At 40.4% G+C, this 27,325-nt stretch overlaps 1 protein-coding gene and 1 long non-coding RNA gene across 4 annotated transcripts in view; one reads left to right on the plus strand and one right to left on the minus strand.

Moving 5' to 3' along the window:
* LOC135276514 (uncharacterized) overlaps window positions 1–24,578 on the minus strand; it is a 31,673-nt gene extending 7,095 nt beyond the window's left edge. Inside the window, exons 1-3 of the long non-coding RNA XR_010344044.1 lie at window positions 24,498–24,578; window positions 17,794–17,927; window positions 308–427 (exon numbers count right to left, since the gene is read on the minus strand). This is a non-coding gene — a long non-coding RNA (uncharacterized LOC135276514). The remainder of the gene's footprint in view (window positions 1–307; window positions 428–17,793; window positions 17,928–24,497) is intronic.
* The window catches only part of CDK6 (cyclin dependent kinase 6), a 239,880-nt gene continuing 237,042 nt past the window's right edge, over window positions 24,488–27,325 (plus strand). The window contains exon 1 of one of the 3 annotated variants that reach the window (XM_012450814.2): window positions 24,488–24,583. The gene's annotated coding sequence lies outside the window, so the exon portion shown is untranslated. Of the gene's footprint in view, window positions 24,584–25,952; window positions 26,035–27,240; window positions 27,258–27,325 lie in introns of those variants that run through there. The other 2 variants (XM_012450815.3, XM_012450816.2) reach the window with 2 other exon arrangements.

The following is a 27,325-nucleotide window of genomic DNA, read 5'->3' on the forward strand; positions in this document are numbered from 1 at the left end:
ACCCACCTGCTCCCACTTACAGCTCCCTCTCTCTCTGAGCTGGGGGAGGGGGCAATAGCTCAGTCTGCAGGCTCTTAGTCAACTCCACGCTTGTGATTCCCAGTGCTTGACTGGCAAAGATCCCCTGTTCTGTGTATTGCTGAGGCGTTGGGGGAAGCGCTATATCTGGACCAAACTGCCAGAGGGGGAGCCTCTGACTTGCCAGTCAGATGCACTTTCTGGGTGAAGCAGCACCCCTCCCACCTCGGTCTGCCCTGAGTGGGCTTTGCCTACCATCAGACCAGACCAGTTGAAATGCACCTGGTACCTTGGTTGGAGCTAGGAGATCTCTGGATGTCTGTGTCTCTCTCGCTGGGTGTTGTGCACTGGAGTTGTGTCTAATCGGCCATCTTGGATCTTCTCCGGGTTGGACTATCTTAAGGAGTCCCTGTAACAGAGTGGCTTCAGCCCTAACATGTTATAGCTTTTTAACTTTATAGAAACACATCCTTTCTCCCACCAGGGTACATCTCCACAGAAAACATAATCATGTGAGTTCTTTCAAAAAACAAAAGACACTAAAGACTCAGAATTAGTTATGGAAAAATGTATCATGCAGATACTCATGCACAGGTGAGAAATGACTTTTGTGCAAAGTTATTTATTGTAGCATTATTTGTAAGAGCCAAACAACTAAGTGTCTATCAATAGGATCTAGTTCAATAAGTGATGATGTATCTATACCACAGGACATTGGGAAGCTGTAAAAAATGAGGAATCTTTCTTTATACTGATAAAGAAGATATATATATTTAGATATATAATAAATCTATAACAATATAGATATATAAATGTATATATATTTAAAGCAAGGTACAGAACAATATGTGCAATATACTACCTTTGTAAACAAACGAAAAATAAGAATCAATACTTGTTTTTGCTTGTATATGTTTGAAGAAACTATGACAATTTGCATATGATATTAAGTACAGTACTTATCAATGGAAGGAACTGCATGGGAACTGATCAGAGGACAAGGATGGTAGGGAGAGTTTTATTGTATATCTTTCTGTTTTTTAAACCAATTTATGTTTTACTTATTCAACCCCTCAGACCTTCAAAGTTTCTTCTTTCAAAGTCAAGCCCTTTCAATGGACCCATGCAAATGAAATCCTTGCAAGTTAGCCTCCCGACTCAAATACTTGGTATGGTATTTTTCCCCCAGAAGGTTCCCCTGGGCCTTTGTATATTCAGTATGAGATGGACAGAGCACTCTTTTATATCTGATCTCTCCTTGTCTGGGATATACTCTATTTTACAAACCCACACAGACATAGGCATATATGATGACATATATCATGTTTACACAAACGAATCTTTTTCGGGTTACAACTCAAACTGTTATAATGATTGGATATTTTTCATGGACACCAAGGGTAAGAAAACCTCTGGAACCTCTGGATCAAATCAGAAGCAGAGGTTATTAAGCTATCAGAACTGTCTCTACTATGGACGTGTTTTATTCTTCTCTCTTTGTATAGATGGCTTCCTGCGGTGGAAAAAAAAAAGCCACCAGGAGTGTGTATGTTCCTGGTCCAGCCACACACGTAGCGCCTGGTGTTTTCCTCTTTCTCGTACATAGGTGGTTTCTATTCTTGCTCTCAGAAAATAGCAATTTTTATTCTATTCTCAGAAAATAGCAATTTTCTAAACTTCCTAGGCAATTCCATCAATTAGATTAATCAGTTGTGCCTTGCTAGATTGTTACATAACAACCCCAACTCAATTAAGTGGAAAGACATGGGTAAAGGGGCAATTCTGAGAAAACTTATTTGGCAGTCAAATTGGTAGATAAATGTCCATTATAATACTATACAAAGTATTTAACTTGAGCTTTTCCTAATTTTGCCATGATGAAAGCCTTCGTAAATACATTCCTGCATATTTACCAAATGATTTCCTTTGGTCAAACTTGTTTGAGGATTTTGACTCATGATTAAAAAATGATTTTCCAGCAAGATAGAAGGACACAACCAGCAGCAGGATATGAGCTTGCCTGTATCACTGCTCTTTACCGTATCATACTTGACATCATAACTTTTCATTTTTTCTAATTTGATTACATATTTAGTTCTAACTTTAGTTATTTTGTAATTTTGGAGCTTATTCCTTGCTGGCTCCCTGACATCTTCCAAGTCCAATATAATTATTATTAATAAGATCCCTAAATTCTACGTCTCTGTAATGTACAAAACGCTTCTCTGATCAGGCCACTTTTGAGCTTTATGAAGTTTCCTTTATATTCTTTGAAGTATGATATATACTTACTCCCTACTATATGACTTTCAGCTCAAGCATGTGTTTCAATCATCTCTGAATTCTTTGAAACACTTTATTCAAATATTTGCATGTAATACGTGCTTAATAAATATTTGTTGAGTATAATGTGACTATGTGACTGTGTCTTTGTTTTTTGCTGCTACTACAGAATACCTGAAACTGAGTAATTTATATACAGCAGAAATTTATTTCTCACAGTTCTGGAGGCTGGAAAGCTTAAGATCAAGGTGACAGGATGCTTGGTATAAGGGCCCAGTCTCTGCTTCCAAGATGGTGCCTTTAATGCAGCATCCTTCAGGGGTGAGGAATGCTATTCCTCATATGGCATAAGAGCTCAAGAACAAAGCCCTAAAAGGGGCCAAGCCCTCTATTTTAGAAAGGCATTAATCCCACGCATGAGGGCAGAGCTGTTATGGCCAAATAACCTCTTAAATGGTCCCACCATTGCCTGTGACATTATCAGTTAAATTTCAACATGAGTTTTGGAAGAGACAAACATTCAAAGCACAGCAGATTGTAAGGAATGGAAAAATTCTGAAACCTGTGTCTAAGGTTCATTAGCCTCCAAGGCCATTTCTGTCATAGCAAAGAAAGGTAAGGTGATTTGCCAAAATCTGTCTAGTCATTCAATATAAACATTCCCACCAGTGTAGACAGTGCCATGTCTTCACATTGTTGCTAAGTTGCAACCACTCTTTCTTTGAAATATCTCTCATATGTATCTTTTTTTTTTAACACTACTCTCATTGCCATTGTCCTGGTCCAGGTTGTCCTGATGACATTTGTCTTCACATAAGAAGGCAGAAGCCAGGCGCGGTGGCTCACGCCTGTAATCCCAGCACTTTGGGAGGCCGAGGCGGGTGGATCACGAGGTCAAGAGATCGAGACCATCCTGGTCAACACAGTGAAACCCCATCTCTACTAAAAATACAAAAAATTAGCTGGGCACAGTGGCGCGTGCCTGTAATCCAAGCTACTCAGGAGGCTGAGGCAGGAGAATTGCCTGAACCCAGGAGGTGGAGGTTACAGTGAGCCGAGATTGCGCCATTGCACTCCAGCCTGGGTAACAAAAGCGAAACTCCATCTCGAAAAAAAATAAAAATAAAAAAGAAGGCAGAAAAAATTCTATACCTATATACGTATACATGTTACACATATATATAATATATAAAACCATAAATATCGAGTTACTTATATTAATATATGTTATATGATAATACTTAATATATTTTTACATTTTAATATATGGTGAGGAATTACAAATGGAGATATTAGCCAGCGTTTTTGCTGTTGTCTTGGTGATCACTACCTCCAGAGTAAATCATATTCACAGCCTCTGGGGAACATTTATTTGTCCCAGAGAAAACAGGGCACAATTTAACACAGGGGAAAACAAGAAGGCAATAGGTTTTTAAAAAATTTATGACAGAGGACTTCATCTTGAAAGCCAATGAGCTTTTGATTTGGGAATTGCCCAGTTTTTTTTAAAAGAAGCATTTTGAGCACTGAAAGATTGGCACTGAATATAAAAAGCAACAACCCTGAAGAACTTGGTCTGTAAAGTTTATACCATAGAGATAATAGTAGTATTTAACAATAAAAGGGTGAGTTTTTCTACCCCTACAAGGAGAGGTCTTGGTTGCTATACCAAGGGCAGATAAGAAAAGAGCTAGGAAGGAGCCTTACTCCACTTCTCCCCAGGGATCAAAGCAGAATGAAGTTCCAGGGGCTAAGTGAGGTGGAGATTAGGAGGAGCCTCAAGCACCCCCAGTGTGATACCAGAGAACAACTGGCAGCCACTGTACCCCAAAGAGAGGTATATATGTGACTGAAAGGAGGCCAGCAGACCCCAGAATCCTGACGGTTGGAAAAAGGAGGGGGTTGTTTGTAGTCTTCACAATCAGGAGTTCTGTGAGGTCGAGGTCTTCTAACATAGGACAAAGACACAGAGGCAGGCAACCAAAAACTGTGGAATTCCTCTCTCAGCAGATGCCAGCGGAAGATCAAGGACAAATGAAGAGCAAATATCCCCTTCGTGGTAATTGCATAATTTTAGCACAAACTCCAGAAACTCAGATGTAACTTAAGGAAAAGTGTGTAGAAATAAATCCTAATTAAGGATTTTAAAATCTTAAAAACTGAGCTCCCTTAAAATCAATATGATTAATTTTTTTACCATTTTGTAGAATAAAGACTTAATATAGAGGGTAAAATGAGAGGAAAGGAATACTAATTTCTGTATTTATCTATAATATATAATATACTTAAGCATATAGTTATAAGTTATTACATAGTATAATTATATAATCACATATTATATAATATATACATAATTCATATTAATATAGTAATTATATGCTTAAATATTTTATATATTTTAATGTTTGAAAATTCCCATATGTATGAAAAATTAAGACATACATGTTCTCAATATCAAAAATTATAATTTGAGACCAACAGACTAAATATAGTATGATATATCTACACACACACACACACACACACACGCACACACACACACACACACACACCTCTGTTGGTAGCAATTCACTTTATCCTGGAAAGGTGATATTAAATAGATGATGCAGCTTACACTTGATGGTATCTTAGAATCAAGAAGCCATGGTAGTATTTGTTTTGTCAAACTCACTGACATGTAGACATTCTTGGAGAGGCAGAATGGCATATGATGCAGGGGTGAGACTTGAGAATCCTAACTACACCAGTTTTGAGTTGTCTAGGGCAACTTTTGTAACCTTTCTGGAACTAATAATAAAATTCCAAACTTCTAGGGCTGATGGAAAGGTTAAATAAATTAATGCCCATAAAGAACCTAGTTATGCACCTACCTCATAGTAAGCAGGAAATAAACATTAGTTATTATCATTTGTGAACATTTTAAAGCATAATGTTTGCTTTTCTTTGTCACACTTCTGAATGTTATTTATAAATGTATATGATCTATTATATGACAAAGAAACTCCTGGATTTTAAAGTTAGTCTTCAATTTACACATAATCATCTCTATAGCGTGGAAAAAAATTCTAAAACAAATTTAGACTCATTCTTAATTTAAAAATGGTTAAATAAACTTAATTCAAACTGCCATGTGTAATTGAGATCAAGAGTCTGTGAAAAAGCCAAGCGAGAGAAAATAGGAGATTCCAAATGGTGCTTAATAAACATTCATTCAGTACCACAAATACTTATACAGGGGAAAAGATAAATGATTTAATTGGGCAACAGTTATTGTTAAAGGAAAATAAAGTGGAAAAAACTGAAATATTTAGGTATCTATCAAGAAGTAATGAAAGCCAGCTGTGGAAAAAGATGCTGTAAGAGAGTTTCTGTATTACAAAGGAAATAGCTGTACAATGTCAAGAAGGGTGACATCTCTCCCTTCTTGTGGTGGAGAGATGGAATGCAAGGAAGCCCACCACAATAGTCATAGTCACAAAAGCAGTGTCCACATATAAACTCAGCATCTTCTTACTGTGCTGTGGTTTGAAGGTTTTGCTTCATCACTGTTATCACCTTGGAGAAATCAGCAGGTGGAAGCAGAAATCAGCCAGGGGTGGATTGCAAAGAAAATAGAACTAATGATTAGAGTAAGTGTTATGTAAATGTGTTTCTTAAAAATTTGATGATGGAGAAATGTAAGGCAATAACCTAGTAAGAAAAGAAGCTGAGCTAAAGAAAGAATGGTTGTTTGGATCACTTGTTTTGAACTTCTGTAATGTCTTGAGCACATGCACAGCCAGAAGAAAAATGATGGGTCAAAACCATGAGAACGGGAGATACCAGAGGAAGCCAGATTGGGCACAGACTGAAGGCTAAGACTTAAAAAGGGGTAGAAATGTTGCCTCTGGGAGAATAGGAAGTAGATAAAAATAGGTTCACGTCTAGAAGTCTGATGATGGCAAGGAAGCTAAACTTAGGGAGTTTGTGCCTAACAATCTTTTTTCTTAGAGAAGCAAATGCTAGATCTCTGAAAGTGAAGTGAGAGAAAATATGCTGAAAGAAAATGTTGTTAATAAATACCAGTGTTTTGTTTGCTCCTTTGAAAACGCTGCTTCACTTTCTATAATGAGATAATTGAAGTCTTACCTCAAGAAACCTTGTTAAATATAACTATGGAAAACTCAAGCTATAAACTTCTAGATAGAATCTACCTAAAGCAGGACTGATATCCTGCTTACATAGCTTTGTCTGGGGCTCAATAATTGCTTTTGATAACATTTTCTTTAAGCAATTTGGGGGTTGATACTAGGTATTGACCTTACAATTTATTTGAATAAAATATTCTGGTACTTCATGAATATCCTTACAAAAAATCAAAGAAACAAGAAAATATTAGGGCCTTTCCCTAGTACAAAAAAAAAAAAAAAATGTTAAGCCTAAGAAAGAATTGATGTGTCCCTCCAGCTTTATTAGAAACCCAAACCACTGATTAGCAGGTCTGGTGTGTGCTGCTTGGTTGCCTTGAACAACTGAGCCACGGACACAATTATAAAAGAAAGACATCAGACTAGACACACTATCATTTAGAAAGAATTAAGACAGCCATATTGTATGCTAACTATCAGTTCATCTACCTCCTCCCTGGTGTCACTTCTCTCTAGAGGCTACTTAATCTCGTTGAGACAAGACAGCCTGCCTAATTGATACAGAAAACCTTTTGATCTTATATCAAACAAGAGTTAGACTAAGAGCAGGAGACAGCAGGCAAGATGTCTGTCTTCCAAAGAATGAACACTGTAGGGAGGAAAGTAGGAAAGCAGTAATATCTTACTTTGGAATTCCATAAACTAGGTTTACTTAAATAAGGATTGAAAAGTAGTAAGTCCATCCCACTGAATGAATAGGGTTGGTTTGTTCTTGGTGATAAAGCACAAAGAGTACTGCAGCTATGAAATCTTTCAAAATTCTCAATTTTCAGATAAGTGTTATAGAATAGTGATGGAAAGCACAATAGAAATATAAATGTGAGAACACCTGCCTTTTAGCGCTTAACTTTAAAAGACAGGTGTTTGTCACCATCAACCTTTACTGCTACCATATACTACCCCTACTAAAGAACTTTCTCGGGAGAAAATAAATTTCTAGGAAGAGACTTGTGATTTAAATAGCATACAGTGTGCTTTGTATAGAAATTATTTAGCAACAAGTGTGAGAAACTGGCTTTGTAATGACCAGAATATCTGTGAATATACTTGTGTGCCTGTGAAGTTATCAGATCATTATTTATACATCAAGAAGATCATAGAAATGTATGTTCTCTATTCTAATGCAAAGGGTAAATTAATAATTATATCAGTTACAGTTTACATACTTAAAATAATGGTGGCTTGGAAAACTAATCCAAGAGTATGATCATATGAGTGAGATTAAATACATTTTGGTATTCAGGGAGAAAATATTAGGAAGAATACAGTGTTTTCTTTTTAGATACAGATGATTTGAAAAATAACATGCTCTCTAGTTTAGTGATTCTGCCAGTTGGATCACAGCCTTGATATATATTTTAGAAACTTATGATATCTGATATTTGGAAAAGTATATCCTCCCACTAATTGGCATTTTTTAAGTCTGGAAACTATGCAGAAATACTACAAAAACAGTGTCAGAAAGGAATAAGTCAGAATAAAATAACATATAGATAGTTATAGACAGTATCTATAATGATGAATAACCAAATCAACAACAACTAATATTGATTTGAAAGAGTCTGGTAAAAAATTATGGCTGTCTGATTAGAATAGAGTATATGAGTGTCTTCAAAATAAATTCTGATCCTCTTGGGATTTTTCTTCTAGTAATTCACAAGTCTTTCAACTACTCACTACTCAATTGTCCCTTTCTTTCTTCTCATTTAAAATTTACACTGGATCTTTGTTCTACTATCTTAAAGGCACCAGGGCTGTTGTTTACTGAACTCCTATAAGACCCACTTCCACCTTTCTAAATGAATGCAGCACCTGGTTTTGATTTTCCTCCACATCTTCATTCTTCATCATCACCTCTGATAACTTCAAAATTCATGCTAGGGAGCCATGAGCTACCTCAACTATATAGTCCCATAATCTTGCTACCTGTAATCCTCCAACCCCACCCTACCTGAGTCATGCACCAGCAAGAGCATTCACTGAATTTAATCATTACCAGTGCTAAGAATATTCCTTCTCCACACAACCCCAGTTCTACCACTGCACCTCTCCATCTTCCCACCTCCCACCTTGCTTTCTGCTCACCAACTTCAATAAACACTAAAGCCCTCATAGTTTAATGCGTTCATTAACTTTCTATAAAATGGGACCCTCTTCTAGTTTCTTCTTTTCAGCCTCTTTTATCATCCATTCTAACACTGAGTCTCCAGTTCTCATTACCCACCGTGTCAGTGGATAAACTTATATCATACATACTCTAATTTGTCTGCTTTTGCTGACAAGCATTGCTGGAGAAAACCTGGGATTGCCCTGGCTCACACTAGCTTCCACTGTGCTGGAAATGCTAACAGCAATCCTCTGATTCACTGCTAGGAACATTCTCTCCGACAGCTCCACAAACATCATTCTTGCTCACTTACCTCAAAGCCTTTTGTATCTTCCCTGTACCATTCATGCAAAGACTTCATAAAACAATCAACTATAAACAGGTCTCACCTACCCTTCCCTCCTCTTCACTTCAATATATAGCTGTCCCTTCACTTAACTCTCTCCATTTCCATCTGCCACAAAGGCACTATAACCACCATTTACCTAACCCCCAATCCTATATTGTTAACCTTGAGATCTCTCCTGAAGTCCAATGCCACATTAAAAGTTTCTTATAACATGTCCCAGTGCTTAGTCTACACCCAGTAGATATTTATCATATGAATGAATAAATAAATGAATCTATACCTGAATGTGCTACTTTCAATATGATTCTAAAATAGTAGAGTTACTGGAAAAGAAAGAAAAAGAATCATCAAAGAGGAAGAATGTTTTCTTTTGTCGTGGAAAGCAGCTTTCTGCTCCTTCTACTCCAGCTGCTACTATTCTCTTCAAATCTAGTATTGGAGCAGTCTAGTGATTTTTTTAACTGAGGCTTTTTTAGGGTTGTTTGGTATATGGAATTGGACATACATAAGATTAATCTAGCTGAAATAAAAGCAACCTGATTGCATATGCAATGTTTTAAAGGGCAATAGTTCGATATATATTACTTAAATACACAGTATATCTAAAGTTGTATCCTTATAAAAGCAGAAGGTGTGTGAAATCACCCCCAAACCATCCTGATTATGAGCATCCTCTTTGCTACCTTCAGATTCTTATAGTCTGGTAACCACTGTGCTTTCTTCATTCTTCAAGTGTACTGGAAGTTTATGACAGTGTAAAAAATGGTCACTTACCACATTGTTCTATATGCTTTCCCACATGCTGTTTCTGTTATGTACACTATTTTCAATTTCTTATGATCTTGTTTAAAATATATGTTTATACATTTTAAATTCTGTTTTTCTGATTTTTTCATCTATGATGTTTTTGCCCCTCAAATGTGGATAAATTCCAGGAAGCCCAGAAATAACATCTAACCAGATCTGAGAAGGGGAAGGAGAAGAATGGCAAATAAACATCTTCCATGTCGGGTTAGGAAGATATTCCTTTTTTCAATGTGTTCAACAAATGGGTTTAATAATGCACATTTCGGTATAAAACAGTTCACAACAGAAATATTTGCTACTCAGCCCAGTTATCCTGGGAATTACACAACATGGACCATTTTCAATAACTCTTTTCATTATAATGATTTCCTCCTGCTCAAGCAAGAGAGATGTACAAACCAGTTTTGTCTAGAAATGTAATATGTTGAGATACAAATAGATTGAAGAAAAATTAAAACACAAATATTTTCATCACTTTGGTTTGGTGTTATAGTATTTTTCAAAGTAATTTAACTTTAAAACTTTCCAACAGAATATAAAGTTGCTTTTTATAACTTGTAAAAGCAGATTTATTTTAAAGACATAGTAAAGGACTGGCAGACCAAAACAAAAGATGAAGACATATTTTTAGAAGATCTGCTGGTTTCTTTTAATTTTCTAGCTTCAAGATCTTGAAGTGCCTTTTGAATAGCAAAAAATAACACTATGTTTAATATAATTTAATATTCACTTAATTTTACAGTCTAATATAATAACCCACGTAGATTCTATAGATGCTGTTACTTAATAAAACCATTCACTTATGTAAACCTCTTCAAACATTCTGAATGAATCTAAGTATAATGTCATTCATTTAATTATTCATTCATTTATTCAGCAAACAGGCATAGAATGTGTGGAGTAAATTATGAGTTAATTCTCCAAGGAGTTTTTCAAATAATATAAATAATGTATGTTTACATTTCACTATAACTTATAATAATCATCACAAAACAGATGTTATAAAAATGCATAGGACTGTAGGGATCTGTGATAATTATTTCATTAGGGTGAAAATTTAGTGCATAGAATTGTGTGTTTTACAAGGCTGCCTGAATGAAAATCACACAAAGCACTGCCCTTATTCATGGTTTTAGGCTTTGAGTTCTCAGAATTTTTTGCCATGTTTGCCTAATTCTTGGGAAGCAAAAATTAAAGGCGCATTTACTTACTGAGCATGTATTGTAAGGCACTAAGCTGGGCGCTAGTCACACATATATTAAAAATAAATAGAGCATGTATTGGTCTCTTCACTTGAGGAATTCCTAATCTAATAGAAGAAAGAACAAATAATGTTTCCACTGAACATGTCTTTCATTGTCCCTACATTCTCACAATCATTGGAGTTGAACTTTATTAGGCACAAAACAACCGCATTATTTTATCAATGCCCCTTAGAAGTAGCAAGCAAGACAATTGGTTATGGTCAATTTTATGGTTAGCCCATGATTGTTGATAAGAGAGCCACTGTTTTCTTAAAGAAATAGACATTGCTGGTACAACCCACACGTGGGTTAAAAGTGCTGGGATAGCATTTCTGATCAACTTGAGCAACAAGCAGTCTTTGATGAAGAGTCTCTGATCTCTAAAAGTAGGGTCTGCTTGAAAGAGCAAAATTCTACCCAGGAAGTGAGAACTGTGAAAGATTTGCTTATGAGGACTCTTCCTGGTGACATGACAAGTCTTTCCCCTCCAGAACTCTAATTCTGTGAATGAGAGTAAAATCAGCAGAAGGAAGAGAGAAGAGAGAGCGGATGCAGAACAGACTAGCATATGAGAGAGGATGTACAGAAAGAAGTAAGGAAAGGCAGAACTTATGGGTGGGAGGGAGGGAGAGAAGGAAGAAAAGAAAGGGAAAAGGAAAAGAAGGAAGAAAAAGACTGAACATGCAACACTGGCGGCAAGGGCTCAAAGGATATGGTGACTGTACCAGCTGGACTCAGTGCTATGCAGTAAATCCTGTGCCGGCTGCATGGGAACAAGGACAGTAAGAAGTGACAGCTGCTTTTTTCTGGAAGAGTATCAGTAATAATCATAGCTAGCATGTACTTTCTATGTGCCAATCCTGTAAATGCTTACATGGATTAACTCAATACATCATCAGGACATAGCTACTCCAGAGGCCAGGAAGTACTGCTTGAGCTCAGAAGTTTGAGGCTGCAATCAATGGTGAGCTGACTGCACCATTGCACTCCAGCCTAGGTGACAGAACAAGACCCTGTCTAAAAATTAAAAAACAACAACAGGGAGTTGTATTCATTATCAACTATCTTATCAACCCAGATAAAGAAACTGAGACTCAGGGAAGTTAAGCAATTTACCCAAGGTCACAAAGCTAACAAGTGACAGAGCCTGGATTTGAACCAACATAGTCTGGTCCCAGTGTCCCTAGTCTTAGGCTCTATGCTACTCCTGTCATCAAGCATGCAAGAAGCTGAAGCAATAAGCTGATGGACTGAGACTTGAATCTCGCCACCTCTGGCTTTCAAACTATATCTCTCTATGAGGAAAGACAAATGTTTTGAACAAAACTCACATTTGTTACATACGCATTCCAGTGTAGGAGATAATTTCAATTAATTGAATATACTTGCTCTGTAGTCTTAATAATTTTATATTTAATTTTATCTTTGGTGTATGAGACAAATTATCCTTAAAGTTTAACAATCCCAGCTGAAGGCTGCTAGTAGGAAATTGTTTGGAAATAAAATACCTAAATTTCAGAAGATTATACTAAAGTAAGTATTATAGATAGTTATTCTTAACTAGTAAACTGTAACCTTGCCAAGGACAGGTCAGTTGCAAGCCTGGGTAATAGGAGGGGAGTTCATTTATTCATTCAAATATTTATTTAGTGCCCACTATATGCCAAATGCTTGTTTTGGTTATACAAGAGCCTATATAGCAAAGTTCTTGCTCTCCTGTAGAAAACATTCTGGTGGGTATGGTGGAGGCTGACGCTAAACAAATAAACAAATAAGCCTATAATGTGTCAGATGGTGACAAGTGCTGAGAACAAAAAATAAATTGGAGTCAGATGGAGAAAGGGAAAGACTGGGGTGAATGCAATTTATGTAGGGGAGTCAGAGAATGCCCCTCTGGTGACTTTTGAGTGAGCCCTGAAGGAAGTGAGGAAGACAGGCCTGTGGGTAAAGAGCATTTCAGCTGTAGGGAACAGCAAGTGCAAAGACTCAAAGGTGTAATATACTTGATGAGTTCAGGAATGGCAAGGGGGCCATTCTGGATGTCATAGAGAAAGCAAGAGGGAGAGTGACAAGAAGAATCAGAGTAGGGGTCAGATTGTGCAGGGCCTTACAAACCGTGGAAGGGACTTAGATTTTACTCTGAGAGAAATGAGATGTCACTGAAGGATCTGAATACTGAAGAGGACTGATATAATCTGGCTTTGGTTTTAAAAGGATCACTTTGACTGTGATCCAGGGTGATCAGTTGGGAGCCTATTGCAACAAATGCAATAGACCAGGTGAAAGATGAAGGTGGCTGCACCAGTGGTCAAGCTGTGACTATAAGGCTAGCAGGATTTGCTGATGGATTGCCTATAGCATATGCAAAAAACACAGGAGTCAAACTTGGTTGGTAAATTTTTGACTAAGTGACAAAAGAATACATTTCTTCACTTTCTATGATGGGAATAAAACGTGGGCGAAGGGATTTTGGGAGGTCAGTTTTGGATGTGTAAGTTTGAGATGTCTGTTAGACATTTATGCAGAAATATCCAGTAGGTAGATGGATATACGTGTCTGAAATTCTAAGAGGATATCTGAATGGAGATATAAATTTTGGAGAGTCAATATGCAAATAATACTTAAAGTCATGGAACTAGATGAGGTTACCCAGAGTGAGAGTGGAGAGGGGAAGATGAGGTCTCAGCACTAAGCCCCAGAATACAGCAATCTAGAGGTTGGGAAGAGGAAGATGTCACCAACAAGGAGAGTGAATAGGAGTGGCTGTGAGGGAGGTCGAGAAGAAGCAAGAGAGTGAAGTCCTGGGGACAATGAAGGCAGCAGTTCAAGGGGGGTGAGCAAGGAAAGTGCATGGGACTTTTCCCTTGATGTCTTCTATTTTCTCAAGGAAATAAAAAGCAAAGGCATCATGACAATGAGGCCAGGAAGAAGGTGCTGGAAATTTGGGAAGATAGGGGAAGAAATGAAATAATCTCTGGAAAGCAGGATAGAGAATTGACTAGAGAAACACAGTAGCATTGCCTATAAGTGGTGTGCTGTTAAAGAAAGCTGCTCTTTTAGCAAACCTAGAAGAGGGTGGCTTGGAGGCCAGGTGCAATAGCTCACGCCTGTAATCCCAGAACTGTGGGACGCCAAGGTGGGTGGATAGCTTGAGCTCAGGAGTTTGAGATCAGCCTGGGCAACATGGTGATACCGTCTCTACAAAAAATACAAAAAACAAAAATTAGCCAAGTGTAGTGGTGCATGCCTGTGGTCCCAGCTACTTGGGAGAGTGAGGTGGGAAGATCACTTGAGCCCAGGAGACAGAGGTTGCAGTGAGCAGAGATCATCCCACTGTACTCCAGCCTGGGTGACAGAGCAAAACCATGTCTCAAAAAAAAAAAAAAAAAGAGGGTGGGTGGGTGGGTTGGGTGGCTCTGATTGGCAAAATTCAGTCTCAGACTTGCTCAGCTTCAGTGTCAGAGAGAAGATTTGCAGAAGTTGTGGGAAGGACTCTAACAGAGTTAGGGCCAACCCCATAGGAGCATCAGCCTCTAGTGCGTGGTCAGAATAGGACTGCATTAGGTAAAGTATTTTCCAGGGTGGCCTAAAACAGCTGGAATCAGTGAAGGCCTGACACTGACTAGCAATTGAATAGAAAAGCCAAAGGTGAAGGCTAACAGTGAGAAGAGGCCATAAGTTTGAAAAGAGTTACTAAGTCAGCAAGTGGGAAGCAGTGTAGGCAGGTAGGGAAAAGGAGAGTGAAATAGGTCGGCTTTGTGGTTAGGGGTGAGAAAATGAATCCTAGAAGGATGATGGAAACCTATTTTTAATGTGCACAGCACAGGGAAAGGCTTGATAACTTCCATGGGAGTAAATGAGCTTGTAAAGGAACAATTCAACTGCTGATTGTTAAGTCTTAGAAGATACCTCCAGATATCAGGCAAGACCAGGAGGAAAAGCTGGCAATGCGAGACAAAAGAACATTGAATCAAGAAGTGGCAGCAGTCGTTTGTCATGACAGCTAATGAGAGAAGAAAATTTTGAGAAAATATTGAAAACCAGTGTTAGAAGTGCAGAGCCTAACAACTAAGAAAATCTGCATCTGACTGCATCAGTGACGGTGCTGGAAAGAACAATTTCATGAAAGAGACAAAGGAGCAAACATCCCTTGAAGGTGAAGGAACCTGGAACTGTAAAATGAATGTCCACACCTGGAATGTCCACCCCAGAGCTTCTATCGGGTAAGCAGCACTGAGTACATAATTTGCATGACCCAGTACAAAATGAAAATGCGGGACACCTAATTCAAAAATTATTAAGATGAAGGAGCAGAAATTATACCAGGTCTAGGGCCTGTGCTACACTGAAGGACCCATGAAGCTGGCCCCACAGACAGAAAAGAAGAAAAGTAGAATGTCATCTGGAAACAGCAGTGGGTTTCTCCAGGACGGCAGGTCTGGGTGTTATTTTGAGGCAGAGCTAGGCAAAGATAAAAAGTTCTCTACTCCCTGTGCTACTAGATATTTTTTTTGGCTGCCATCTCAAATTCAAAACCTTCATCAAGGCATCTTCTTTTGCCGTCTTTCTTTTATCTCTTGTGAGATGCACCATTTTTTTTTAATACCTCAAACCCAAAACCTAATAAGGAGTTCGGTCCTATGCTTCAGTTTCATTGTCTGCAAAATGGAGATAATTGGGTTTAAATGGGCAAATTATATAAAGTGCTTCGCGGTATCCTGGCAGGCTGTATACGTGTTCACTCTTCTCATTATTGTTTGTCTTATTAACCAAACCCTGTCAAATGTTTACTTCAAATTCTCTCTGGTAGACATTCTTTCTTTCCCCTCTTTCCTAGACTATCACCCGGGGTCTTTTCACCACTTGTAGGATCCTGAAGATTGGCTTCTCGGACTCCCACCTCCTGCACCTGTGACTGCCAAGTCATCTTTTTTTGCGAAGCTTTTGTCCTATCACTGCTCCAAGAGCTACCCTTTCTGCTTGAAGATCTTAAATCAATTGTGTTTTCTGCCCAGTAATCAGGTTTAAGTTTCCCTGCCTGGATTTCATGACTCTTTTTGACATACGTAGACCCAGGCGGGTCAGACTGATTTAGCTTCCTGAGCTTCCCATCCACCACTCTCTATGCTTCTTTTGAGGGAGGTCATGATGGTGCAACCCAAAGATGGAGACTGAGGGTATTGGAACAATAAAAATGAAGATTTTTACCAGCCATGCCTAAGAATTCATCCTCAAAGGAGATAATATAGAATCCATGATAAGAAAACAGGGAAGTAACCAGGCGTGGTGGCTCACGCCTGTAATCCCAGCACTTTGGGAGGCCGAGGTGGGCAGATCACAAGGTCAAGAAATCGAGACCATCCTGGCCAATATGGTGAAATCCTGTCTCTACTAAAAATAAAAAAAATTAGCTGGGCATGGTGGTGCATGTCTGTAATCCCAGCTACTCAGAGGCTGAGGCAGGAGAATCACTTGAACCAGGAGGCGGAGGTTGGAGTGAACTGAGATGGCACCACTGCATTCCAGGCTGGCGACACAGCGAGAATATGTCTCAAAAAAAAAAAAAAACAACCGATAAGTAAGATGTGGCGTAGAAGTGCGTACCAGGTGACTTCTGAGGTGGAAAATTTTCTGATGGCACCTGTGTTTCTTATATCTTTCATTCAACCTATACTTACTGCTCGAGGATGCTGGACTAGGACTCAGATATAAAGAAAGTCCTCAGCCCCTCCTACCTTTGAGTCAGTCCATCATCCTTTATAGTCCCAGGCATATAGTCCTATATACATTTTTATAGCCTCTCTTAGTAGGAGTCAGTGGAGAAGAAAAGCACAGGAACCATGTGGTCAAGGTACCTGATGGCCTATGGATAAGGATAAGAAAGCTGTGAGAAAAATGGCTGACAAGGTAACATTTGCATATCGAAGTCCAAGAAGCCAAGGAACTGTGGAAATATCCGTGGGAGGTTAAAAAAAAAAATGCATGGGGACAAGTGTGGTAGGTAGCTCCCCTTGAGTGTCTTTAGAAAGAGAGTATGGGGTAGGAAATGCAATGTCATGCTAAGCCGAAAAGATAAGGCAAGTGGTAGGGAAGAGACTGATATGGTGATTGTATTAGTCCGTTTTCACATTGCTACAAAGATCCTACCCAAGACTGGGTAATTTATAAACAAAGGATTTTAATTGACTCACAGTTCCACATGGCTGGGGAAGCTTCAGGAAACTTACAATCTTGGCGGAAGGGGAAACAGGCACCTTCTCCAAAAGGCGGCCAGGGAGAGAGCAAGCAAGAGCAGGGAAAACTGCCTTATAAACCCATAAAATCTTGTGAGAACTCAGTATCACAAGAACAGCATGGGGGAACCACCCCATGATCCAGTCACCTCCCTCTCTTGATACATGGGGATTACAATTCAAGATGAGATTTGGGTGGGGACACAGCCAAACCATATCAGTGACAAACATGGGGACACTCAGCACTTCAACAGAAATGGAAGAGGACATAGTGACTACGGAAGAGTAACCAATGAGGGACCTCTTGCAATAAGGCAGAAAATTATGGGGTTTTAAAGAAAAATACCAGCAAATATATGGGGTATAGATTTAAGGGACATTATGGGGTGGTCACTGCACCACATCGAAGCGGTAAGAAAAGGAAAAACAGAACTACATGGAGGGAAAAGGGTAAGAAAAACAGCAAGAACAGAATAAGGAGATTCAGCAGTACTGAGATAAGATCTGAACAAGACGCAGAGGTCTCCGATGAGAAAATCCACCCTCTCCTCCATTCCTCACATACCTAGGGTCAGCTATGGTTTTTGTCAAGGCCCAAGATAATCTCGGATGTGCTGTTTCTTGGGTTGCTCTTCTGCAATAAGTGGATTTTCACTCCAGTTAAAAAGAAAGACATGTCTGTTAAAGGATAGTTTTCTCCTGAAAGAGAAAAAAAATGGAAAATATGATTTTGTGAAAAGGATATTGACTGTACACAAATATTTATTAAATGTCCATTACATGCAAAATGCATATAGCAGGCATTTATTTAATCCTCATACCAGCCTAATGTGGCAGATTATAGTACCCCTACTTTAGGGATAAGGGAAATTGGTGATCTGAAAGCTTAAGAACAGCCTAAGGTCATAATAAAGCCAGACTTTTATTCCATGACTGTCTGGTCCTAACTGCCTATATTTCCCTTCCCTGAACATCTAGAGAGGACCTTCAAACAATGCATATGGTCTGATGTTGTGGAAAATAAGAACACAGAGAGAACAGCTATTCCTCTACTCACATTTTAATAATGGCTTTTAATCAATAACTGGAGAAATATGCTGGAACCTTTCAAATTCACAGTATATTGCCTTTGACCCTCCCACCCCCACCTTCCCACTGTCTCACTGGAGTCCAACTGGCACTGACGTTTTTAATAGTTTACAGATAAGCTTCACGACACCTTTGAAGAATTTCTGTGACAGCCCAACATTTCTAATCTTGGATATCCTGGTTTTATGAATACTATTGTAATTTATTTATCACATTTTTATTAATGAGGGTTGATTAATTTGTCACTTTTAGTTTTGGCCAAATGATTAAAGTCTAGGTCCTACCTCCCCATCTCTAATGGAAACACTAGTGAATTTCCCTAATGTTTTTCTAGAAGTCTTCATTTCTATTCAGTCTTAAAAACCTACAGGGTTAAGTTAGAGAGAACTAATATAATCCACATTTGAAATCCAGATACCTCTCTGGGTTGCAGACATCAGAGTCCTATACTCCCATATTACTCTTGTTTAGGAGGTTTATAAAACCAGTTCTGTAATTATGGCACCTGGCATGTCACGCTGCTCAGAACTACAGCATTTCCAAGCTGTGGCAGCTACAGAAATCATCCAGTCCAATCATCTCATTTATTGATGAGGACCTTAAAGCCCAGAGGCTTAGTGTGTTGCCCAAGGTCATACAGGTAGTTTGTGGCCAACTCCAGTTTAAATTTCAGGTCTTTCAATACTCAGAATAGCAACCTCCATTTTATCTTCGTAGCTTCTCTTGTGAAGATAAAATTGTTTGTTGTCTCTCTCCAGACTGTTTTATAATATCTTTCTGAATGATAAGAAAACCCATTTAATAGGAATAGACACTGAAGGTCAGAAGAATTAAATGACTGGTCAGCGAGGATGCAATGAATAGTAAGTACCGAGAGAGAATGAACTGGGAATGAAAATACAAGTCTTCTGGCTTAGAAATCAAGGATTCTATCTTTTAGGACATAGTCACATAGATATTAAGGATATTGACAAACAAAATTAGCAATCTTTCCAAACTCTGGGCTCTGTAGTATCTACCTCAAAGTCTAGTATTTGTTCTTTTTAAATAAAATATATTTAATTGGAATTTTGAGGCAACAGAGATATTTATCTAAACACATTTTCTTCAGCCAAGATTTTAGAAGTTTGTCTTTCAAACAAATCTAGAAATGTACCTAAACACATTTTCTTTCAGACAAAAATGTTTTAAATGACTAATAACGGCAACACGAGAAAAAACATACCAAATTTACCCCAAGTAGCAGGATGACCTGGCTTTCCTGTTTAAGCAACATGGAACACCAGTCATTAACTTTCAAATGTTATTCTAGTTATGTCACGGTGTTCCAGTCTGTTCTGTGCCTGCTTGGCTCAGCAACACTCCCAGAAGGGGACAAGAACCATTGCTGCATTCATTGACCACTTACTAGGGCCAGAGGGCACAACCAGGAGTTGGAGGATTGTTAAGGGAAAACAAGAGTAATGTGGGAGGATAGGACTCTGATGTCTGCAACCCATCTGCTGGATGCTCTGGGGGGACTCGGGGTGGCTCAGTAAGATAGAAAGCAAATTGCCTCAAGGAGTTAGAGGAAAGGAGGATGTCTTCCAGCTGAGGGAATTTCAAAGGTTTTATGGAAGAGCTGAGCGTTGCAAGGGTGATAGGACTTAGAGAAGAGGGCTAAAAAGGTAAAGAACTGTAGGTAGAGAAAACACATTGCTGAGGTCCTGAAATTGGCACATAGATCCTTAAACTTTAAATACTTTGCTAAGATTATCTACAAAATTATTCTAATGTATTCTCTGAAGGAAATAGAAAGAAGTAGTCCCAAAGAAGAGGGTCTAAAGGATGTAAAGTCAAGTTTTCTATAGACAAACATTTATTAGACGTCAAATGCTTGCCAGTTATTGTGCTAGGTACTGGGGATGCAAAGAGGCGAGTAATTTTGAACAAATTTATAACAAGGTTTAGCAATCAGAACCTTGCTTCAATTTATGGTAAAATGTTTGATCCACAGACCTATGTCATGATATATTTTCTTCTAGGCATTCAAATAATTCTGCAAAGAATTCCATTCTATGTTATTTTCAGGAGAAATCCAGAATAAGACAACATAAAATAGATTTACATGTGAATATAGATCATAAACAGTATATAACTTCATTTAATAAGACAAATTTAATTGCATAATAGGATAGACACAGAAGGCCATTCATTCTGAAAGAATCGGGTTGCCTGGCTACGCCGTACCTCTAGCACTAAAGCTACATCCCTCAGCCCCACAACCTCAGCATGTGCTTCCTTCACTTGTCCTTGCTGCCAGGCCATTCACAGAAGTTTCTCCCTGAGTGCCTTCTTTGTTCCTCCTCCTACCTCCAAGATCCCACTTTATCATCGTTCACCCCCACCGTATTATACCTTCGCTGCTCCAACTGAGTGATCTAGCATGTACACACCTTTTAGCTCAACCAAAAGCAGCTATGGCAACACAATTTTTAGGCCATGTGTGCAGCTGAGATGCAAGTATTATCTCAGAAAAGAAATGTTAGAAGCCAGTGAAAATTACAGGTCACTGTAAATAGAAAGAAAATATAGGTATTTCAATGTGATTATCACATTCTTTTGTAAGTATATTTCCATAGTTATTTTTCTGATTACTCAGAATTCTAATATAGATGATGAAATGATCTTAAGAACATGTTTCAAACATGTCATAACAATATGCCAAGAACATACAGGTATTCACACACACACACACAAAGGAAAAAGAAGATACGGGTGTCTATCAAAAGGGAAAATTTTTAAAAGACGATGGCAATTATACAAATATGAACATAGTACAGACATGTTGCACAAGGAAAATTATAGAGTAGTAGAACCAATGGAAGCAGAATGTTCCAAAAGATAGTAATGTTTTGGGTTTTTTTTCCTGCTTAAATGGCATAAGCTACTAGTTTATATATATTTTTTCCTCTCATGGCAAAATCATTTCAAGTTTCACTGCCCATATGCAATCCAATAGATCACATGAAACAATAAAAAGAGAAAAATCCAGGTCATTTCCAAATTGACAGAAATAATTTAAATAGAAGACTGAGTTTTAAAAATCATTTAAAGCTCAGAATTTTACAAAGCAAAAAGCTGATAATACAATTAACTTTTCCTAAGATATTTAACAAACTTTCAATAATATAGTTTAGGGGAAAACCCAAGAAAACATCTTGGAAATGCCTGAGAAGGGGGAGAAGAATGCAAGCACTGCATTTATATTATCCTATTTCTGTTTAAATTATAGTTTTTCATAATTACTCAATAAAGATAACATTTACACAAACACAAATCAGGTTAAAAAGTAGGGTAACTTGTTTCAAAGCTAAACTAGAAATGTTTTTTGAAATGTATAGGAGGTTATGGCAATATCTCATTTCTGAGTTTCTGAAAAATGTATTTTATAAACTCAAATAACCAATATAAATCAGAAATGAATTAGACTTAGGTGTACATCATGCAATTATTATTTTTAAATAAATTACTCATTTCCTTAACAAGGTTAAAAATTATAGATCAGAATTTAAAATTTTATGTTTGTTTAAGTGAAAACAAGACTTTACAGATATTTGATATATAAATGCTCACACATGAAACACATTCCTTATGTGACACTAATAAGTCTTTCAGTGTAAGTTACACCACCATATTTGGAAATAAGTCCATGAATTCTAATTTTTAAATACCTGTAAGATGATTTGCAACTTTAGAATATCTGATATGTGGTGTGAAAATACTGGTTGGCGTCATTATTCTAGAGTTCTATATATTCATTCTCAGAAGACTCCTAAACAAAGAAGTTGGAATTTGGTTCACAGTTCATAAACTTTGAACAAATTTTGTTATGATAACCTGTTACCCACAGCAGAAGTTATCCATAAACAAAAATAATCTGGTATTTACTAATTTTATACAATCAATTGTAAAACCTCCTTGGGTCTGAAGCTTTAACCAACTGGGATTTAATGTGAACCATAACCAGGAAGAGTGAACAATAATAAATTAACATAAAAGATAGCAATAACAGGAAAAAAGGACAGAGAGTTAACACTCAGTATTAACATATAAAATTAAAGTTTCATTGTTTTTTACATTGCCCAAATCATCTAGTAACCTAAATCATGGAATTTCTGATCTAACAATGGTTGTTGTCAAATTCAGTAATTAAAAATTCAACCCAGTGCGGAAAAGACACTTCTCTGTTAATTTCAAAGACATTTGTAGCTTACTATTTTTTAAATAAATGGTTTATTCAAATAAATTCTAGTCATGATGTGCTGGTTCCTATTTACTGGCAATTATTTCTGGATTATATAAACATGTTAATTACCAGCAAGTAAATCTTGTTTTAAAAAGCAAATAAGTGTGAACAAGTACCAAAATGGAGGATACCCATTTGTGTGTCTGGCTTAAAGTCTAATTAGTGATTTCTAGTGATCCAATATTTTATGTAAATATAAAATCTAATGATTTGCTTTCTTCAATTTATAAGGTATGTGAGATTATAGATAGCTTTTCAAACGCAAATTTTGTTCAGAAAACTGGATCTTATTTTAGAAGATATGCTCTTAACACAAAATGTATCTTATGACTTATCTTAAGCTTAAAGACATACAATTATTCACTTTTATTTTTTAGGAAAAAAGTATTATAATGCATTGCAAAATATGTGCTACTGGAAATGCATCAATTTTTATTTCCCTAGCCTTACCTCACACTGTAATATAGAATCAATTTTATAAAGGCAAAATTTTGATTTACTGTGAGATTAATAACATGGTTTTAAAGTCAAAAGATTTATAGAAGTAGTATTTCCAACTCAAACAGAATTTTGCCGGGTTTTAATTTTTCTACAAAGAACTGAAGTAAATAATTTTGTGAAAAGTTTTGCTTTTAGATGTCTTAAAGTGTTTCAAGTATTCTACAGATATAGATTTTGGAGAATACTAAATTCTTTCCAAAAAGACAGCTATTTCAAGTTTTCTTTTACTCCACTGTAGAAAGTTTTAAAGACTTTTTTGGTCCAAAATCTCATTTTCACCTAAAATAATTGTATTCAAGGGTTTCTCAGCAGGTAGAGTATACATTCTTACAAGGTTTCAAATTTCATAATTCCAATAATGCATTTAAACTGAGCACTCCTCTTTGTGTGTATGTATCTACTATCTGCAGTTCTATTATTTGCACTAAATTTTAGTTTTTAGCTCCTCTGAAATACGTTAGTGAACCCTCAGCAGTTACTAACCACTTAATAATTGTGAACCCGCCAGCCCATTCAAGTAGATCGTTAACCATAAGAGTGCCTGACAATTTCCAAACCATATCCTCTAAAAGGAAAATATAGGGCTTTGTGAGGCCGAAAGGAAGCGAAGGAAAACAAAACAAATGAAGCTAATGCTGAAAGTGAAAAGTGCTTGGACAGATTAGTATTTCTTTTCTGTAAGGCATCCTGCCAAACTTTTTTTTTTTTAAATAAGAGTTATTTTTTGGTCTGATTTTTCAGTTTCTTGGAAAGTATTGGTATTTACCACCCCCATCGGCCCCCTCATAATTATTGTTGGTTGTTTTCTGTTTTTCCCATCCGTCCACGTCACACAGTGATGATAACCCCCACTTCGCCCTGTCAAAACCCCAACTCTTGGAGACCCTGGGTTTGGAAACTCCGCCGACTCCCGACACGTCCCCACTCTACTAACGCCGGTTATTTTAGTCGCGGGATCCCCCTACTCCAGTTTCAGTGAAAGCCGGAAATTTTCATTTAACTCCCCCGCCCCCGCCCCGCGCCCTTCTAGCCCCCGACGCGGAGACCGGAGCTGGGGAGCCCGGAGCTCGGAGCACTGCCGGGGCTCGGCCGCCTCCCCTTTCTCCGGAAGGCTTTAATTTGCACACAAGCTTGCCTCTGCGCCACGAGCCCCCAGCCCCGCCGAGGGGTGGCTCTCCGGCAGAGCTAGCTTCGCGGGTCCCCGCCTCCCCCGCGCGGTCTCCCACGCTGCCTCCCCGGCTGGGGCCCCCAGCGCCGGCCGGAGCCCCGCGGCCCCGTCCGCCCCCAGCGAGCAGCGCGGGCGGCGCCCTCCGCCGTCCCTCCGCCCTCCGCCGCTGTGCCCACCCCCTCGCCGGAGAGAGTGCTGGTAACTCCTTCCCCAGTCTGAATACCTGCTCCGCCAGGCCGTGGACACGTGCGGAGAGCCGACTGACACTCGCAGCCCCCTCGGGAGGCCCGATGCGACTGGGCCCCTCAGGTGAGGAGCTGTGCGCTCGGGTGGGTGGGCTGCGGGGTGGGGGGTCCCGGGGGAGATCTGAGGGATTGGCCCGGGTCCGAGGCAGAACTGTGGGTGGGGGTAAATGGAGGGTGGCGGGGGGGGTTGGGGGGGGAAACTGTGTTTCCCTGGAATCGGCTTTGGTTAACCCCTTACGAACTGAGACGGGGTTGGTTATGGGGGCCAGTTTTGGGAAGCTAGAGGAATCTCTTGACGAAAGGGGAGATCCCATGGTAGGGACACCCACGACACCGAGATCCTGCTTTCACGTATCCGTGCGCACACACACCCACGCAGAACACTCCTCATCCAGTTTCTCCAACGGAACTGGAACTCTACTCGGACACTCACATAATAATTCACATTTAGGGTTTAAAATGCACTGCCTCTGGGGACTCCATGCTGGAAAATGTGCTTCTATCCCTCATATTTCCCCCACCAAAGCTCCCCCTCCAGCTCACTGAGGTGTGGCTGTGGGCTCCACCTTCCCTTCCACGAGATAAATGTTAACGCAGGCTTCCTGCGGGCGTGTTATGCACAGAAGAGTGCACGCAACCGGCCAGTGCCCAGGCTTGGAGCCCCGCAAAGACGCACGTTTGCTTTAGTTTCCAAGTTTCCTTTTATAATTTAAAATGTTGGAGTTAAACACACGCCCCGCGGTGAGCAACCCTGGTACCCGCAGCGCGCCTGACCGTGTGCACATGGGCGCATCTGCGTGTGCGCACACGCGGGAGTCGCGGTCCCCGGTGTGGCCTCTTGTCGCTGTGCTGGTGGCGACCCTTGTGGTGCTTGGCAGGCTTCAGGAGAGGCGCATGAAGGATTTCATTGAGTGTGAAGACAGAGAGCAGAGACAGAAAGCAGAAGGAGGCGGCTGCAGCCTTTGTAGTCGTGGAGGAATGCGGAAATGTTGAAGCACTATGTCAAACTTTTTTGAAATGGGGTCAAGTCACATTCAGCCAGCGTGGGAAAGCAACAACAACAACAAAAAAAAGTGGAGGAGAGAGGGGGAAAAGGCATTGCTGCTCCCGTTTCTCTCCGCCGAAGCCGACCTTCTGGGGGGCGAATGGGGGGAGAGCCGGGGCCGTGCGGGGCCCTGCGGGGGCAGCAGGCACAGTTCCCTGCGGGGGTGGGACGTCCTCGACGCTTCCTTCGCTGCGGAGCCCGGGGCTAGACTCGAGCGGGAGGGGGATGGGGGGGACGGAGGAGAGGCTGGTTGGGCGGCCAGCGGCGGCTCCTCGGCTACCTGTGTGGCCCTCGACCTGGCTCAGGCCCCGGGCAGTCACTGGGGGCTCTTTCCTCGGATTTTAAGTTCTGAATGGAGTGAGTGCCAGAATCTCTGTTCTCGCCGAGGTCCGGTCCACCCGCCCACTGCGGGGTCGCGCTGTTTGTTTAATTCCTGGCAAAAGGCGAGCGGGCCAGCAGTTGCGGGACAGGTAATTCCGAGGTACCCCGGGGAATTCTGGACACGCGGCCGGCATGGCGAAAGTACTGACGAGGCCGCAGCGGCCGTGGGGGAGGGAGGCCCCCTAGTCCCAGATCGCTGCTGAATGGGGAGGAAAGGTTAGGGTACCCTTCTCCAGCGCTTTGTTGTGCACAGGGCTCCGGGGGCGTCCGGCTGCAGACTGGACCTGGCCTTTAGCCGGAGGGGGAATGGGGCCGCCACCTCCGCTACCTACAGCCGGGAGGTCCTAGGAGTGGGAAGAGGTTTGCGAGTCCGAGCCCCGAAGGCACAGACCTTCTGTCTCACCCCTGGAGGCGCAGGATTTAACCCCCCACCCCCCACCCTTTGAAAGGGAGGTTGAGTTTTGCTCAGGTCGATATCAGCTTAAAACTTCAGGACCAGGCGCGATTATGCTACCCTCTTCCTGAAGTTATCTTTTAAGAGACGACAAGCGAAAGTGCGGCGAACATCCCTTTCTCCCACCCTTGGGATCCCGTGGGTGACGGGGTCTCCCCTCCCCCAGGGCCTCTCGCTCGCCCACCCCCGAGTAGCCCCAACCCTCCCGGACCAGATGGCTGGTCTTCCCAAGGTTTCCACCAGGGAGGTCCTCTCAGTCGCAGAGAGAATTCCGTTTCCAACTGGGACTCCTTTACCCCAAAAAGACCACTTGTGTGTGCAAGTCGTTTTTAAATGTCTCCTCGTAGAAAAACTGAAAGTAGAAAGAAAGGAAGCAATTTTTGAGCAGATGTCTGACCACCCCTTCTCCAACACTCCCAGCATCGGGTTACAGGGTCCTGGGAGCCCCCACCCGCATTCTGCGGCCCCACACGGATGGACCCACAGTCCTTCCGCTCCAGCTGTGCGCGACCCCTGAACGCCCTCCGGCACCCCTGGACCCCCTCTCCCTGCACGTTCAGGCCTCAGGAGGTGGGGAGGGTAGCAGCGCAACACAATGATATAGGGATAAATATTAAGCCGTGACATTGACGTGCCCGGCGCCTCCCCTCCCCCGCGCTCCCGGCACACTCTGGGCTGCTCGGCACGCCCCCTCCCGTTCCACTGCGTCCCGCGCCGCGCGCTCATCCCCGAGGGGCCCCTGCAACCTCTCTGCGCGAAGACGGCTTCAGCCCTGCAGGGAAAGAAAAGTAACTTCGCTTTTCTCGGAGGAACCAGGAAGGATTACGCGGCTTGGGAGAGGGCAGGAGCGCGCGAAGGGTAGCGATGGAGGCTTCGTGAAGGAGGAGGAGGGGAGTCTGGAGAAACCCCGAGGAAGGCTTCTGGGC

The sequence above is a fragment of the Aotus nancymaae genome, unplaced genomic scaffold (genome assembly GCF_030222135.1).
Source record: "Aotus nancymaae isolate 86718 unplaced genomic scaffold, 86718_ANA_hifiasm-v0.15.2.pri h1tg000025l, whole genome shotgun sequence".
Lineage (NCBI taxonomy): Eukaryota > Metazoa > Chordata > Mammalia > Primates > Aotidae > Aotus > Aotus nancymaae.